Raw genomic sequence first — 13,378 nt, 5'->3', positions numbered from 1 at the left:
TTCTACAAAAAGCTACTTATTATACATTCCAGTAATGAAGGATAGTGGGTTCTCTATATAGAGAAAACAAAAGCACAGTTGAGCAATACTTAGCTCAATTGACATGATTTAAAACAGAGAGGGCAAAGAAAGAGCAAAGACAGCACACAGCTGTTAAATGATGCAAATTTTGCACACATCTTAAAAAGTTTATGAGACTCTGTAAGAAAAAAAACAGCATTTCTAGAGTAGGGATATAACAAGACAGAAAACATGTTTGTATACAATGCCAGTGACACAAATTTAGTCAGCAAATCCCTTTAAAATATTTATTGGCAGTTTGATAATATATTTATCTGAATATAAATAATTTCAGTATGAGATTAAATGAATAAATGCAGACTTTAAAAAAGAACACTCATAAAAAGGTTTGTAGATATTCTAAGTCATGGATGTCCAAACTTTTGGTTTGCTTGGGCCTCACAGAATGAAGAGGAATTGTCTTGGGCCACTTATAAAATATACATATAATATAGTTAATATATATAAATCACATAACAATATTAAAGTTTACAATCTTGTGTGCTACAAGACTAGCTGTCCAGAGACACACGTAACCCCAGGTTGGAGATATCTATTCTAAACACTGAGAGCTATTAATCACTTAGCTAAAAAAATAAACCAAAATCCCTTTCTATTGTTGACTACCAGTAGAGTCACATCAGACACACACCATTTTCACATCAGACAAAAGACTTTCTTTCAAAAAAAAAAAAAGGATTTTAAGTCCAAAATGAGGCATAAGATGCTTGATAAAATACCCATTTCAATCGATATAACGTATTACACCAGGGGTCTCCAAATTTGGCAACTTTAAGACTTGTGGACTATGCTGGTTGGAGAATTCTGAGAGTTGAAGTCCACAAGTCTTAAAGTTGCCAAGTTTGGATTACACAGAAAAATAAAGTCTTTTGAAGTAAGCCTATACATGAAATTGCTGTGTATATATCAATGCCACAAACTGGTGTGAATCTCAAATTCTCTTATTTATCATTCTTTAATTCACTTAATATTAGTTCTCCTCTATTGGATCGAATGGAGAATTACTGTATTTTTTTGGAGTCTAAGACGCTCCGAAGTATAAGACACACTTAGCTTTTGGGAAGGAAACCAAAGAAAAAAAATCTGCCTCTGCCTCCCCGCAATTTGCCTCCCTGCAGAAAACAGCCATCGCCTATTGCCACTGCCACGTGTTCCATTTTCACCTCCACATCCATTTTTTGGCCTCTGCGCACCCCATTTTCCACCCATTCTGATTCCCGCTGCCCAGAACAGGCTGAAAACAGGGCATGCAGAGGCTGAAAACAGGGCGTGGAAGCTGAAAACAGGATGCAGAAACCGAAAATGGGGCACACGAAGATGGCAATAGGTGATGGCAATCCCTGCAGCCTGAAACAGCTGACTGTCAGGAGGCCGATTCCTACTAACAATCAGCTGCTTGTGCTAATCAGGCTGTGCTAAAGCTGACCAGGCTGTTTGCTGCAAGGAGGCAAATTGCTGGGAGGCAGAAGCCAAAGAGTGAAGTGGCGGCGACGGGGCTTCCGCAACATTCACTGTATGACGCACAGACATTTTCACTCACTTTTAGGGGGAAAATATGCCTTATACACTGAAAAATACGCATATTGATTGTGCTAATCAGGCTGTTTATTCTCTTGGAATATCTCTGGAGACAAATTTTTTCAAAAGTTTTGCTTCCTGAAAAAGCATTGATTATGATATATTTGCATTTAGTATAAAGGAATCTAATTTCAGAATGACCATGTCACAGGAATTTTTTTTAAAAAAAAGACATTCACTTTTAATAACTACAATGTATTTATTCATATTATGTTTCTAACATGCTGAGTGAGTCCAACAGAACCAAAAGTGATTTACTGCCTATTTTCATTTGTAGTCAGTGTCAGATGTTTCTAGCTGCAGTATCCAAACAACAGTCAGTCGGCATTGATGATTTCCAGTGGCCCTGATACTGTTTTTCCATTATGGCAATGTTCTGGGGAAACTGATTGCCCCTAACCCTTTGGGAAAGAATTCCAAGTGTGAATGCAGAATATGAATCTTCAGTTACATCTTGCACTGGTCTTGTATGCTGTAAGCTTGTCAACCAGCTGAATGGAGTTGGTGCTCTGTAGATGGATGCCAAGAAAACTCAATGAAACCCATTGCTTTCCAAGCAATTTTCACTGGCCCCACTAACACATCTTCAAACTGCTTGTCATTGATGACCCATCTGATCTGTGGATCAACAAAGATGCTTCCTTGATCTTAAGTATCAGTTATTCTTGGAAACATTTGTCTCCAGTAACTAAAATTTTACCTTCCTTATTCATTGCTTTCACAAAAAATATGCCATTATTACAAATTTTATGTGAAGCAAAGTTAAAAATACCAATTAGGTCAACAAATGACTAAAACACATGAAGAACCGTTATAGGTACTGGGCATGGCTAGTCTAGTGAAGAGAAAGACCAAGACAGACATGATAGCAGTGTTCCAATATTTGAGGGGCTACCGCAGAGAAGAGGTCAAGCTATGTTCCAAGATAGAAACTGATCAAGGAGAAATTCAACCTAGAAACAAGGAGAAATTTTGTGACATTGGAGCAATCAACCAATGGAACATCTTGCCTTCAAGTTTTCATCACTGGAGGCTTTCAAGAAGAAATTGGACTGCCATTTGTCAGATATGGTATAGATTTTCCTGCTTGAGCAAGGATTTTGGACTAGATGAACTATGAAGTCACTTCCAATTCTGTTAATCTGTTAAAGTGGCTCACGTTTTTCTATCCTGGAATCAATTTTTTTCAGAGTGGTTATTTTTTTGTTTAATGTAATGTGATGGTCTCACTTGGCTGTCCCATTCACTTATGTAAAACAATAGTTGGTATAGCCAAACTGTATTCCAAGCATAAAACCACTACTTTTGGATCTTTCAGTTGTACTTTGTGTATTGGACATGTATCAACAATTTCATGTTTTTTCATGTGTGCAGCAATATATAATATTATTAACAACATAAAATTTCTATAAAATGGTACGTGGTAGGTTAAATTACAGGCTTCTTTTGGGATTAGCAACCAAAAATCAGTAAGATATAGCCAAAAATATAAGAGATAGCCAAAAATGTTCAACTACCAAAGCCAAATTATTTAGCTAATTTATATAGGAATTGAGAAACAGGCTTCATAAATGCCTATTGTATTTAAATTATGACTGTCACATAGTTTTTACAACTATTTCAAATACTGGGTTTTTTTTTAGCTCCTAAGAGCAATGACGGGATATTGGCCAATCTAACATTTAAATAGTTTTCATTAGGAAATTTACAAGTATCTACCGTGTTTCTTATAAAATAAGACTGTCTTATATTTTTTTGAGCCCCGAAAAAACAGCTAGGCCATCTTTTCTGGGGTGACTTAATTCCCCCCCTTGCATCTAGAGCACCCCGCAGGCAGCCTCGCCACCAGCCACTCCAAACGGGTGATCATCGTGAAGCGCAGAGAGCTCCCTACTCCCACCAAACACCTTTGCTGCAGACCCAAGACCTTTGGCACCGCCGCTGTTGCTTTCTCTTCTGCCCATTCCACCACCACGTTTGAGCTGCCGCTCCGTGTTTGGAGTGCCGCTGCCATTTGGAGTGCTGCCGCCATTTGAGCACCGCCCGTCATGTTTGGAGCTGCCACTTCCGTGTTTGGAGCTGCCGCCATGTTTGGAGTGGCGGCGGCACTCCAAATGGCAGTGGTGCTCCAAACAGCGGCAGTGCTCCAAACGCGGAAGCAGCAGCTCCAAACGCGGCAGCAGCTCCAAATGCAGACATGGCAACTCCAAACAGTGGCAGTGCTCCAAACAGCGGTGGGGTTCCAAACACGGAAGCGGCAGCTCCAAATGCGGAAGCGGCAGCTCCAAACAGCAGCAGTGCTCCAAACAGCGGCAGCGCTCCAAACGTGGAAGCGGCAGCTCCAAATGCAGCAGCAGCTCCAAATGCAGAAGCGGCAGCTCCAAACGGCAGCGGTGTTCCAAACAGCAATGGTGCTCCAAACGTGGAAGTGGCAGCTCCAAACGCGGCAGCGGCATGGACTGAAGGGAAATCAACAGTGGCGGGTGCTGAAGGTCTTGGGTCTGCTGCAAAGGTGCTTGGCAGGAGTAGGGAGCTCTCTGCGCTCTGCCATGATCACCCATTAGGAGCAGCTGGTGGTGAGGAATTGCTGCCCGTGGGGCGCTCCTAACGGCAAGTCCTTCCCCCCATTTTGCATGTTTTAAAATAGGCCTAAATTTGGGGGGAGGGGCTTAATTTCATTTTATGCCTAGAAAACATGCTGGGTCTTCCTATTGGGGGAGGTCATATTATTGGAGAAACACGGTATTTTCAGGGCACCTGGTGTTATTAAATATAAAACGTCTATTTAAAATGCTTAGTGCATTAACATTTTTTGTTAAAAAAATCTGAACTCTAATTATATTTCGCACATTTTTTTAAAGAGCAGAATGGTGCTATATCCAAGCATCATGGCCTGAAGCAATGCTAAGAATATGATGAATCAAGTGACATAATGCTAACAGAGAAATTTTCCCTGCCCTGATGGTCATAGGAAGCTTTTAGTTTTGATGTAAAGGATTGGGATGACAAACTTTCTATTAAAATCAGGTGAGGAAAAAGAAAAGAGATCTAAATAGTTCAGAGCATGGCAACCAGGGACTGTTTAAAACATTTTAAAAACAATTCAGTTCGTTCCTGTCACAGGCTTTATCATACTGCTGCAAAGTTCTACAAAATACAACAAAAGAAAACACTATGTTTCCCTGAAAATAATACCTGGTCTTATATTTTTTTTGTCACAAAAAAAGGAACCAGGTCTTATTTTCAGGAAATGTCTTCCACTGACTCAATTTACGGCGGCAGCACCAACAGCCCCACCCAACAGGAGCCACTGCGGCCGCTGCCAGCCCACTTCTTCAGCAGCTGCTTGCTCATGCACAGTGCCCCCAGCTTCTGTTTCACCATCAGAACCTTCAGGAAAGGCCTCTGCAGTTGAGAAACGAGCTCTGATGGTGTCTCTGAAGGCAAAACATCTGTCAATCCTGAGCTTTTATTGGCTGCAGATGCCTTTCCTGAAGGCCTTTGACAGTAAAATGGAAGATAGGGGTGACTGTGGTGGCAAGCAACCACAGAAGGAGTGGGCTGGCAATGCAAGACAGGTGTGCGAGGCCTGGCTGCAATTATCCAAAGGTAAGCAGCTCCAACCCCCCCATTCCCACCTAGCTTGATTTTTACCCATGTGCCTCGCCCACCCCATGCAACCAGGTCTTCTTTTTTTTAAAATATAGTTTATTAATTTTTACAATTAAAACCAGTCACAATACACACACAAATAAGCAAAAGAAAGGAAAAGAAGGAAAAGAGGAAAGGAAGAGAGGGAAAGAATTTGGGAAAGGAAAGAAAAAGAAAGGGGGAAGAAAGAAAGGAGGAGGTTACAAGGTTAAAAGTATTCTTATTTTAACAGTTTGCAAGATCTTCTTTTGTTTTCATAACCTTAACTTGTGTCATATAACCACACCTGTTTTTTACTTATATCGCTACCTCGTTATTATGGGTTGATACTTTTCTTTTATGCCTTATGATATATAATTTATCTTTGGTCAATCCAATTATACCAACAATTCCAGCTATCGTAGTATAGTGAAGTGTCTTTGTTTTTTAGCGCCAAAGTCAATTTATCCATTTCTGCCCATTTTGAGATTTTTTCAATAATCATTTCTTCTGATGGAGTTTGATGTTGTTTCCAGTGTTGAGCGAAGGCTAATCTGGCCGCTGTTAAAATGTGTATTGTTATGTATTTCGCTTTTTTGGAAATTTGCTTGTCAAAAATCCCTAGTAGGAAGGACTCTGGTTTGTATTCGATCTGCTCTTTTGGTGATTTCTTCCAACCAAGTTTTGATTTTCTTCCAATACTTTTGGGTTTCTGCACAAGACCACCACATATGGAAAAAGGTTCCTTCTTTTTTCCTACACTTCCAGCAATGCGGACTCATGTTGGGGTGCATCTTCGCTATCCTCGAAGGAGGGAGATGTCATCTATAAAACATTTTATAAAGATTTTCCTTATATGCGCCGATTTGGTAATCTTATTGTTTCTGCCCCAAACTTTCTCCCATTCCGCTAATGTGATGCTGCGCCCTACGTTTCTTACCCCAAGCAATCATATTTCCTTTTACAATTTCTTCTTCTAGTTTTGTTTCTAAGTAATTATAAAATTTTGTTATGTTTTTTTATTTGATCCTAATAAAATTTTATCTAATTGTTGCAATTTATTGTTGATTCCGAATTCTTTTTTGTCTTGTTTGTATCTGCTTTGAATCTGAAGATAAACCCATTGATCAATTTTTTGTCCTTGCTCCTGAAGTTCCTGCCTCGGTTTCAAATTTCCTTGTGGGTCCAGTAAATCTTTGTATTTAATCATTTTGGTAATTTCCAAATTGTTTGGGTGAATCATTGCCTCCATTGTTGAAATCCATACTGGTATTTTTGTGTAATGTTTTTCCGTATTTTCCTCCAATTTGTTAATAGTGCGTCTCTGATTAAATGTCTATGGAAGTATTTTGATTGATTTTCCCTACATCCCATAAGAAAGCGTGCCACCCCCTTTGTAAATCATGGCCTTCTAAAAATAATATTCTTTTGTTGGTTAAGTTCACCCAATCCTTCAGCCAAACTAACGAAGTGGCCATGTGATATAACTCCCAATTTGGAAATGCTAGGCCTCCCCTGCTCTTCATATCCTGCATTGCTTTTACGTTTATTCTGGGTTTTTTCCCTTGCCAAATAAATTTCATCTCTTCTTTCAACAGCATTTTTGTTAATGCTATTCAAAATAAAATAGAATACATTAAACAAGTAATAATCATAACCCTAATGAACTCTTTTATTATTGCTCTGAACTAACTGCTAGAGGATATTGAATTAACTTGAGCAAAATACCTGGGTTTATCAAATTTTGTACAATTAACCAAAAGAAATTATGTTTATTATAGTCTCAAATCTTTATCAAATATATGCCATCACCAATGTATCAGGTTTTCCATAAGGAACCAAGTTCCTATATATTTAGCTTGTATAGCAAACCTGCTAACATCTGAGTGGATACAGATGTCACACAGATTTAAACAAAAGGGCTACCACGTGAATCCACTACTTTGCTTGTCTTATAACAATATCAAGGATGATTACCTATGGCACTTAAAACGCTGCCAAACTTCAACAGCATATTCACTGGTAAGGAATGGTAGGAGTTATAATTCAACAATACATTAATGACTACAAATGGTTCAAAATTTTAAGCCCAGGACTTTCACCAATATGCTGGCCTTGTCAACTACGTAAGGGAAGAATTTGTAGAATTTTAGAATTTTCCATTGCATTCTACAATTGTTACATACATTGTCGTATGAGAATATTTTATACAAATAAGATCAGAATCCAAGTGATTTTTTTTTGAACAAATTTTATTAATTTTTAAAGACATACAAAACATAAAACATAAGAACATAAAACCTCCTTTCTGAAAGTTATTTGTAAATTTTAAACAAATAAAACATTTTATACATCATTAAGACATCTCCTTATAGACACATAGATATCCTTTCAAATTCCTCATTATTTCTCCCTATACTTTTATTCAATTATATTTCTTTTCTATATTTATCTGTTTTATATGTTTTTATTCACTATACTTATTTTCCCTTTCTGGCTTGCTTTAATCTCTTCTATCTTTTATTCTCCATTATCCTTTTCTAACATTCCTCCAAGGTTTTATTAGCTCAATCAATCATAAACACACAAAAACACAAAACATAGAAACATAAAAAACCTCTTTTCTGAAAGTTGCTTAGTCCCAGGTTAAAACTCTTCGTACAGACATAAATTCAAATTCATATTCATTTTATATACCATTCCATATCTTATTAGCATTTTCAATTTTCTATATAGCTTCTCCTCTCTTTTAAATTTTCTTAATTTAATTTTATTTATCTCATCTCAATTCGAATCATAATATTTATTATTCTTTGTCTGTTCTATTTCCAGCTATCCATTTATCTTTCTTCTTTGAAGAAAACTTCTCCTGTACACTAATTGGAGTATGACGCCTTTATCTCTTTCCCCTACATTTATAATACTTAATATAGAATACATAGCTTACATTGGGATTCTGTTTGGTACATTCTAAAGTTATACAATATTATCAATACCAATACAAATCTATTCATTAATATTAATATTCATTTATATCTTAAACACTTAGCACATTACTTTCAATTAAATCACATACTTTTATGGGAGCACCTACTTTCCATAGTTATTTCCCCCCACATCACATATTTTAAATCATTATTTCATTAAAATGTTCCCCCTTCTCCTACTCCAAATCTCTCCTTTCACAAAAAATTCACTAGGATAACATAGTCTAATCATTAATATTAACAATCATTTATATCTTAAGCATTTCACCCATTTCAGTTAAATATCATGCCTTTATGGGAACACTTATGCTTTCCATAGTTATTCCCCTCCCCCCCACATCACATATTTTAAATCGCTTCATTAAAGTGTTCCCCTTTTCTTGACAAAAATTTCACTAAATTATACTATTTTATCACATTTTAAATTGCATATTGTTTCCAATTTTCTATGATTATTTCTAAGTACAAATGTAAAAATACAATCTTGTGTACCTTTCCAGAATCCCTTTTTCAATAAATTTTACCCATTATCTCTAAAAGACTTTTGTTTCTTTGCATCCTGCTCCCCACCATTGAGGCTTCTCGTCCCTTCCTTTCTCCCTTGCTTATTCTTCTCCTTGTCTTCTTTACCCCCTTGTCTCTCCACCTCCCTTTTATTCTGCTTTCCTCCTTTCTGTTGTTTTCTAGCATAGTATCCCCTTTTCACCTTATTCTTCTCTTTTTGGTTATTTTTCCAAGTCTTAAAGTCTTCTTTTCCTTTTTCTCTTTCTCCTTTCCTTCCCCAACCAAAGTCACTTGTTCATCAAAAATGGCTTCTTCTTTGTCCCAGTCATCCTGTTGCGCATTCAGCTTTACATAAGTACAAACCGCCATTTCTAAAAATTGAAAAAGAGTGCCAAGAGAATCCTTCCCTTCTTGCTTTTCTTTTTCATATTTTTGGTATAAGTTTCAATCCATCCACAAGTGATGCCATTGTAGAGAGAAAAAGTTTTTCCAAACAACCACCCAAGTGCTTTTAATCAGAGATAATTCTCAGAAGTTCCAAAATCACCAAACAATCCAAACAAGCTGTTTCTTTTAAATACTTTCTCCTTCTTCACTTTCTCTTTCTGGGGTTAAAGTTTAGTCACAAAGTTCCATTTAAAATATATCTTTTAGAAGTCTTATTAATGTTTAATAACTCTTTAGAGTTCTAGGCAATCTTCTCCTTATTTTCAAGTTCTGCTCCAATTTTTTTTCCTCTCCTTCCCACTCACAGCAAAAAGATTCTTTTTTTAAAAATGTTCAGAAATCCTTATCCCTTCAGCATTTAATTACCTCCAATGCAGGTCTTCCGATTTCTCTTATGGTTCCATCCGCTGTCACGTTAGGAAGAAGAGTAAAAAGAAAAAAAACTTTCCCTTTTAGAGTTCCATTCGCTGCTTGTAACTCTCTCTGGAAACAATGTATTTTTAGCAACTTTCAAAATTCCAGGGTACTTTCTCTTGCTTTGTCCCGGTCAAAAACCACTTTCACAGCTCTTCCGACTTTCTTCCTCCTGCACAATCTTGTCCGGCTGCAGGTTTCTTCGTGGCGGCCATTACTGACCGCCGCTCCTCCGCCTTGGGAAAGGGGGTTTTGCCGGCTGGGGAGGGGTCTGTGACACCCCAACCCCTATCCGGATCCCCCTGTCTTCAGCTGCCTCTACGGGGCAGCTATATCCCCCAGATCCAAGCGGATCGGGGAACCTTGGCAGCGAGCGCAGCAGGGATCGCGCAGTATCGCGAATCCCTGCCGCCGCCGAAGCCTTGCAAACTGGAAGTCAGGAGAATCCAAGTGATTTTATGAAAGAGCTAAGTAGTGTTGTATCTGATTAGAACCTAGATAGGTCCTTCTAAAAACTTTAAATCAATGGTAAATCACTTCATGATGCAGCCAAGAAAATTATATGGGCATGCCCAAACTCATATATTTCTAAATCTGAAGAAGCTAACTCACTTTTCTTTAGTCATAATGGTACTTGTGAATACCTATTTCCTCCTTCATTGATATCATTCAGATCTTCCAGCTCACAAAAGTAGTTTTTCAGGAAGTTACAATGATTTGAAAAGGACAAAAAAAATTAGGAAGGGTTGATTTACAAGTGTGATTTATTTTGCAGTTATCAACATTCAGTTCAAATTATCTCCACTTTCATTTTATTTGAAACATATTGGACCAAAAATAGCTGGTAGAGCATACTGTCATGTACAGCAGATTACAAGACAAAATTTAATTCTGTATGCCTTAAGTTATATTACAACATTTTCCCAATATTGTACCTAGCAAAAACAAAATTTTATATTATTAATTATTTAAAACATTTTTCATTGCCCTGTGTTAAAATTAAATGCACACATGAATTTTGTAAGTGCACCAGTCTTAGTATTCCACAACATAATATCTTCCGGATTATTAGACTATATATAGTAACACGTCAATCAGCATGTCATGTGAATTATAGGAGTTACAGTTCAACTCATTACAAAGCAGTGGGCAATGATGTCTTATTGTAACTGATTTAAAATAGAAACTTTTTTTACAATGGGTTTTCTCTGGGTATTTATAAATAGATTTTTAGGACATTCAACTCAAAGTAAACATTTCTTAGACAAATATTGAGGAGGCTGGGAACAAATGGCTTTCTAAAAATATATAAATTTGTGAGGAAAGAATTGGGTGGTCAATTTTTCTGAATTTTTCAGAAAAATTCAGGAGAAGGAATTCTCCAACGATTTCCCAATGGCAGGAGTCCCAGGAGTTAATACAATCTTCTATCAATCTTCCTTGAGAGGTAACTAAATTATGGGAAGTCAGAGAAGCCAAGGAAGAAATTATTGTACCATGAAAGACAAGAACCTACAGCTACTGCCCCATCATCAAGTAGAAGAATGCTCTACAAAGATTTCATCAAGATTATCTTCTTCTTTGGGAAGATTTCTATTTTTCCCATCAAGTTGAATATACATTGGCAAGAAAAATATTACAGAACATTGTTACTATTGATCAATTTAATATGGCTAGTCATTCCAAAAAATTCTGGGTAGTTTATAATATTCAGTTATGCAATTTAAAACTATGAGAGTTCTTTGAACATTTCTAGAACTTTTGCAAACACTACCTTGTTTATCAAATGTTATATTATTTTATATAGAAAAGTGTAGAATCTTCCAGGAAAACATGCCTTGTTTTTTTTATGAAGTACATTCACTTCATTATTATTTATTAATAAATGTATCCATCTTTAAGAAGCCAAAATGCTGTTTCTTTTAGACAGCTATTTCTCTGATCATTATCTAAAGCTTCAGGCACTGAGAAATACACATACACATTTAGCAATAAAGATTTACTTGATTAATATGCTTTCTAACAAATCAATTCAACTTAATTCTGTTGAAAGCCCCAGCTTACAAAGTATTGTTTAGGTTAAAATATTTATTTTACCTATTTCCTGCACAGAATACTATAGGCCGTAATGAATTATTATGACATACAGCTCTATTTGCATAGCTGAAAGATACAGTTGAATATTACTTTTCTTTCAAGTGGGAACCACCTGACTACGCATTTAACATTTTGCCCTGAGCTGCCTAGCAAACTCATAATCAGGATATTATAATGTGATATTTGGCTTGAAAAAACTTAATGTCATAACCTATAAGCCATGGATAAGCAAATACTACCACAGTTAATAACCACTCAAAATCTGATTTACAGAAACAAACGTACAAGAAAATAAAACTGCAACAGGAGTAACTGAAAACGCCCTTTTTATATTTCTAACTCACTTTTGTTTCCCAAAAACTCTGAATGGCGGATATTGTTCTCTCCCACTCTCTGCCCCTGTCCATGTGATCCTCACATTACCAGAGAATTTGGGCGAGAGTTGCTAACTAGTTCAGCTCCTCAGTGAATTTTGTGGCAAGGCAGCACCCAGAAGGATGTATACGACTACGAAGAAATCAGTTCGTTTCTACTATCCAAGTTAAAACTTTATTATTTTTCCTTGCAAGCAGAAATTAGGTTCTTTATGCTATAGATCGGCATCCACTACACGATCCACAAAAATATAGATCAAACTGGAACGAGAAAATAAACTACTAAATGCATTATGCCATTCTGGATAATAGTTTTAAAAATGAGTTCTACAAAACAAAGGAAAAGGGACTCTCACGCCCGCCTGGATGAGAATTTCAAATTTGTGAGCACCCACAAACTCTACCGTAGTATCTCCTGCTAACTTCACAAGCTCTTAGAGTATAAACCAAGGCTTGATTAACACAGAAGTCTTTACAGAAGAAACCAGGGTGGGATAATATGGTTGTACACATGCTCGAGGAAAGACGGTAGTTGTGAACTAAGTTTCCCAAAAGCCAAGCTCAGTCTTGGGCATTCATCCCGTGAAAGAGCTACACCACACTCTTCTCCGTCTACTCCCATCTTAGCTATTTCTCATTTAACATTTGAAACGTGCAATTTAAACAAAGTCATACCTTTCTCTTGCCCCAAATCTGCAGCGGTTAATTATCCTGAAGCATCACTTTAGAAATTTATGAGTGATTCAGGATTCTTGATATCCCGCGCGGGTTTCCTAAATGTGGAATTGATTACCTTCCGAATTAGAAGCAACACCTCGTCTAGTGGTGGCAACGCCTTCTGGAAAATTGAGTCCTACAACTGTTTTCGAGCTTCCAATGAGCCAGGCGTTTAGGAGAGCTTAAACTACACTACCCATAAGCCCATTCTCTTCACCTGAGCTTCCAAATGAAACCAGGAGAACTGGTTTGATTACTAAGAGTTTCACCTTGGGCCGGAAAGAGAGACAAGGAGAGAATAGCTCAGTTTACATTTTGTTTTGTGTGGAGTTTGTTTACTTTAAACAGGCTTTATCTCAATGAGTATTTAACTACGTATGTATTCTTGCTCTCCCATTTTTTTTTTCTGTATTCTTGTCTCCCATTTTTCTTAGCCTTAAAAATTTGTAGGATATAAAAAAGCCAGGGAAGGTAGAAGTTAACATCTGCCATTACAGAATCTAGGTTTCAAAAATGTATGAAATATAGAAATATAAGATAAAATCTTAT

General features: G+C 36.9%; 1 protein-coding gene across 2 annotated transcripts in view; it reads right to left on the bottom strand.

Annotated features, from left to right (window-relative positions):
• Positions 1-13,155, bottom strand: part of MACC1 (MET transcriptional regulator MACC1) — a 29,993-nt gene extending 16,838 nt beyond the window's left edge. Inside the window, exon 1 of one of the 2 annotated variants that reach the window (XM_026678012.2) lies at positions 12,788-13,155. The gene's annotated coding sequence lies outside the window, so the exon portion shown is untranslated. The remainder of the gene's footprint in view (positions 1-12,787) is intronic. The other variant, XM_087947210.1, reaches the window with a different exon arrangement.
• Positions 13,156-13,378: the final 223 nt, after the last annotated feature.

This window comes from Notechis scutatus, chromosome Z, assembly GCF_049901735.1.
Source record: "Notechis scutatus isolate UNSWTSFEM ecotype Mainland chromosome Z, rNotScu1.2, whole genome shotgun sequence".
NCBI classification, from domain to species: domain Eukaryota; kingdom Metazoa; phylum Chordata; class Lepidosauria; order Squamata; family Elapidae; genus Notechis; species Notechis scutatus.
The sequence above is the reverse complement of the archived record's forward strand: the minus strand, read 5'-3'. Positions and strand labels throughout refer to the sequence as shown.